General features: G+C 45.1%; 1 protein-coding gene across 1 annotated transcript in view; it reads left to right on the top strand.

Moving 5' to 3' along the window:
- The first annotated feature begins 607 nt into the window (after positions 1-607).
- Positions 608-5,431, top strand: part of HS3ST1 (heparan sulfate-glucosamine 3-sulfotransferase 1) — a 17,215-nt gene continuing 12,391 nt past the window's right edge. The window contains exon 1 of the mRNA XM_042469035.1: positions 608-660. The gene's annotated coding sequence lies outside the window, so the exon portion shown is untranslated. The remainder of the gene's footprint in view (positions 661-5,431) is intronic.

The raw sequence follows: 5,431 nt of genomic DNA on the forward strand, positions 1-5,431 counted from the left end.
ATCCTAAGAATCTGGAAGCTGCACCAAAGCTGCCCTCCAGTGCTTAGGAATGGAGTGTGGCTTTGGCGCGACCTCCGGACTCTTAGAACCCATGCATCATTTAAATAGCATACCTCCAAAGAGACCCAAAGCAGCTTTATTTTGGCAGTCTGTAACAGGCCTCAGTGTAAGCAATGAGCTCAAATATGGGGGCTGTTGAGGCTTTCTCCTGGTTACCACTCCAGTCTTGTCAGCTGAGATGGAAAAGGGACTAGACAGAGGGCTGGCTCCACACTCTGGAAATCATGGGTTTTGAGGCCAAGGTTTGACCTGCCATGGCTCCAGGCTATGCCCAGAATTCCATAGCCTGGAGCCATGACAGGTCAAACCTTGGCTTCAAAACCCATGATTTCCAGAGTGTAGAAGCACTATTTGAGCAAGGGAGGGAGGCAAGAGCAGCAAGAGCAGCAGCCTTGCCTCCTCCTCCTTCTCCCCTCCCTGAGCAGCAGTGCCTTGTGTGCCAACCAAGGCAGCCTCTTCCCGCCCCTTTTGGGATGAGCCAGCCTTCCCTCGCCCTGCCTGCCTGCCTGGCACCCTGGCCCTTGCCTCCTCCTCTTCTCCTCTCTTTCTGGAGCCAGGAAAGAGAGGAGGAGAGACGGGATGCGGCGCTTCCTTGGCCAGGTGAGAAGGGGCTGAGGAGAAAGGGGGGCAGGCCAGTCTCTGGGGCAGAAAGGGCGGGTGGAGGGCGGGCAGGACTTCCAGGCTGAGGGGTCTGGAGTGGTGGCACCTTTCCCTTCTCCTTTTGTGTCGTGTCTTTTTAGATTGTAAACCTGAGGGCAGGGAACCTTCGAATTAAAAAGATTGTATGTACAGCACTGTGTACATTTACAGCACTTTATAAATAAAGGTTAATAATAATAATAATAATGGAGACCTCCATGGGGCGAGCTTTAGGGAAGCCCCCCCTCTCTTTCCCTCAGCCTCAGGCAAGTTGCCCCAAAATGCCTTAAAGTCAGCCACCTTCCCCTCTTATTCTCCCGCCTTGTGAGGGGGGCTGAGGGCGAAGAAGGTGTGGGTCCTGAGTCTGGAAAAACAAACAACAGCCACAGAAGAAGAGGCGGATGGGGAGAGCCAGCTGACTGCCCAGGCTCCTCAGCAGAGCTTTCCCCCTTCGCTCCATGGGAAAAGGAGCCTTCTTGATTTGCTTGGCATCCCTCGCTAAAATGGTGAAGGGTCTGAGACCATGCCCTCTGAGGAGAGACTCAGGGAGCTGGAGAGGTTTAGCCTGAGAAGAGAAGCTTAAGAAGTGATATGATAGCCCTGTTTAAGTATTTGAAGGGATGTCATACTGAGGAGGGAGCAAGCTTGTTTTCTGCTGCTCCAGAGACTACGACCCAAATAGATGCAAGCTCCAGGAAAAGAGATTCCACCTCAACATTAGGAGGAACTTCCTGACAGTGAGGGCTGTTTGACACTCCTTGGAGTGTAGTGGAGTCTCCTTTCTTAGAGGTCTTTAAAGAGAGGCTGGATGGCCATCTGTCGGGGATGCTTTGATTGAGAGTTCCTGCATGGCAGGGGATTGGACTGGATGGCCCTTGGGGTCTCTTCCAACTCTATGATTCTATGTTTCATCCCAGGCTGCTGCTGCTCCTGCTGCCTTTGGATGGGACTCTGAAAGTAAGATTTAAGAAGGGAAGGGCTTTTTGTGGTTATTGGTGTTGTTCATGGTGGTGGTGTGTGCCTTCAAGTCCTTTCCCACTTAGGGCCACCCTCTCCTGGAGTTTTCTTGGCAGGTTTCTTCAGGGGGGGGGGTTGCTTGCCCTGGCCATGCTCTAAGGCTGAGAGAGTGTGACTTGCCCAAGGTCACCCAAGGGGAGTTTCCAGAGTCAAGCCCAGGCTTTTACATTCTCATAACAGTGAATGAAATTCCCTTTGCCTTGCTCTGTCAAATCCTTTGGCATCAACAAGGCATGGTTTGTCTGTTCGAAGTGCCTCAGGTGAGTCAACGGATTGTAATACGGCAACCTTGTAACCCAGTTACCTCTGTGTTGCAAAGGCATCTGGCAGCACCTTTGAGACTCTGAGGAAGTAGGCTCAGGTCTAGCAAAGCTCATGCTAGCAGCTTCTTGAATAATAATAACAACAACAACAACTTTTATTTATATCCTGCCTACTCCGATTAGGACCAGGGTAGCTGGCAGCAAATCTGTCCAATACATAATAAAATAACAATATGTTTATTGTATTTCACTCAGTATAGAATCATAGAATCATAGAATTGGAAGAGACCCCAAGGGCCATCCAGTCCAACCCCCCTGCCATGCAGGAAATCACAATCAAAGCATCAACGACAGATGGCTATCCAGCCTCCGTTTGAAGACCTCCAAGGAGGAAGACTCCACTACACTCCGAGGGAGTTTGTTCCACTTGATTCCCTTGGGAAAAGGTGGAATAATAATAATAAATATACAATAATCCCAGATTCTACTCTTCCCCCCCCCCTTAAAATACCAATTGAACCACAAATACATTAAAAATTTGTACTAAAAATCACTGAGGTCAATTTAAAATCAGAAGAATGGGTATGAAATAATCGATGGGATGCTAGCAGATTTCTGTCAGTGAGTCTCAAAGGTGTGGCAAGATCCCCTGGCAGACTGGTTTTCCAGACTGACGGGGCTATCTATGTCTCTGAATTCAACCTGTACTGGGAGGAGTGGGAAGCAAGGCTGGGAAAGCTGGGCTGATCTACTGCTGAGCTCCTAGCAGAGGCAAAGCTTGAACTAGGGATGTGGGGGAGATCTCTTTCTGATTCATATTTTCCTCATCTCCAGCTGAAAGGCGTCTTGTCCCCCATTTACACCTGGCTTGCTCAGAGTGCTAAGGGTGGTCCATTAGGAAAGTTTGGAGATGGCTGTGAGCCACTGAGAAAGTCACTGGCAAGTAATAAAGTACAGGTGTCAGGCTCCAGGCTTTATTTTTTCAGATCTGTTCCTCCATGCAAACATCACACTTAAAGCCCAGCCAGGGCTTTCAAGAAGGCTTTATTCTGGCTGAAAAGCATCCCTAAGCGGGTTTGATACATGAACTCTCCTGATATTTTTTTTTGGGGGGGGGCATATTCTTCAAAATATATTTGATCTTTGTTCTCTTCTGCTTGGAAGTCTGCATGATCCATACCTTCACCTTCAGCACCTGCCCCGGGGCGGGGGGGATTCCCGGCAGGTTGCATAAAGGAACATGATATTCTTAGTAGGAAGATAACAGAAGGGGAACTTCACGCTCTTCGTCTTTTCACAATTGGAGTCTTGCATCACACACAAGCATCACACGGAAAAAGGACGTGGCCAAGTTGTTTCAGTAGCTGAAGCTTCATTCTTTTTTTTTTTTTAATGTCTTCTTTCCTGATATATTTAGTCGCTTGTAAGTTAGAAGAAACTTGATTTGGTAAAAAGTGAGTTGGAATCCAAAATACACGAAGATTGCTTTAATGTCACTCATTCCCATTCAGGCACAAAATATACCTAGTTTTTTGTGGGGGGCGGTTTCGAACTATGTGGCCATGTAGAATATGCATGGCCATGTGGCCATGTAAAGTATACACAAACTATACTGTCCACATTGAAGTGAATGAAAGATTGTTAGCAGCAGCAGGCTACTGCATAGGAATATTCACAGCCCAAAACACATCAAAAGACTCCTCTGTCTTTTTTCATGGTGGGCTACCACTTATGCTGAACACACTTCCATAAAAGCAAGGTGTTTTTATGGAAGGGTTATAACTCAGCATACGCTAAGCATGCCCAAGGCTAGGCAGTGAAATACTTGCGACTGAAATCCTGGATGGCTTCTGTAAGGCAGTAAATACAATACTGATGGAGTGATTCTGTGACTTCTTATCAAGCAGCTTCCTATGGCCTCTTTTCCCTTTATTAAGTTTCCGTTCAATTAGGAGGCTGAGGACTTAAAGCCATGCACTATCAAACAGATCAAACTTGAGATAATACCACAAAAATCCCTTTGAGTTTAGTGGGGTCTACTCCTAGGAAAGGACTGCAGCCTCAGTATTGTAGCATAGAAACAATAAAAGTGTTCCTTCCATGTGAGCAAATTAAAGAAGAGGTCAGATAAACCAGGAATCACCCTAATTCTATTGTTACCTTCAGTTGTGGCCTCACTCTCAAAAGACCTTCTTTAGAGGTTTTTAAACAGAGACTGGATGGCCAATTGTTACAGGTGCTTTGATTGTGTCTTCCTGCATGGCAGAATGGGATTGGACTGGATGGCCCTTGTGGTCTCTTCCAACATAGATGATTCTATGATGATGGTGATGTGGGGTTTTTTTTTTTGGTCATATAGTATTAAGGCATCTCCTCGTAGTCTAGCCTTCTAAACATTGCCCAAACTTCAGAGATGCATTTTGTATTCATGTGTTTATTTTGTCAGGTACATTAATGCCCTATGGTAAATTAGGAATTTGGTATTAGCTAGTGAATAACTATCCTCTCTATCCTATTTGGCTCTGTGTTTGGATGATATCCTTAATTTTCCATCTGGACCAAGATGATCAAAGGTCTGGAAACCAAGTCTTATCAGGAACGACTTAGAGATCTTGGTATGTTTAGCTTGGAGCAAAGAAGACTAATGTGATAGCCACCTTTAAATATCTGAAATGTCATGCAGAAGATAGATTGAGCTTGTTTCTTCTTCTCCAGATACTAGAACATGGACCAATGGGTTTAAATTACAAGAAAAAAAAATACAAGAAAAGAGATCCCATCTAATCATTAGGTAGAACCTCTTTACTATAACAACTGTTGAGCAATGGAATAGACTGCCTCGGAGGGTGATGAACTCTCCATTTTTGGAGGTCTTTAAACAGATTATTTATGTATTTTATTTTATTTTATTACATCCTGCCTTTCTCCAAGTATAGGGACTCAAGGCGGTGAACAAGTATAAAACAATACAATTTAAAACAATACAAAATATTAAAATACATAAATATAAAATTTAAAAAACAATTAAACAATTTTAAAACAGTTATAAATTAAAAAATAATATATTAAAATACAAACCATTAAAATAAAGGTAGCCCAGCATTAAAAACTCAGTCCTTCTCTGCTTAATATGCTTGACTGCACAGGAACATCTTTACCTGGCGTTTGAAGGATAGTAAGGATTACACCATCCTGGCCTCTCTAGGAAGGGAGTTCCAAAGCTTGGGAGCAGCCACTGAGAAGGCCCTCTCTCTTGTTCCCACCAAACGCACCTGAGAGGGTGGTGGGACAGAGAGAAGAGCCTCTCCAGATGATCTTAGTACTCTGGTGGGCTCATACAGGGAGATGCAGTCCTTCAAATAGCCTGTACCTAAGCCATATAGGTTGTAGGGGCATCTTTCTGGAGTGCAGTCCTTCAAATAGCCTGGACCTAAGCCGTATAGGTTGTAGGG

This window comes from Sceloporus undulatus, chromosome 5 (assembly GCF_019175285.1).
Source record: "Sceloporus undulatus isolate JIND9_A2432 ecotype Alabama chromosome 5, SceUnd_v1.1, whole genome shotgun sequence".
Taxonomy (NCBI): Eukaryota; Metazoa; Chordata; class Lepidosauria; order Squamata; family Phrynosomatidae; genus Sceloporus; species Sceloporus undulatus.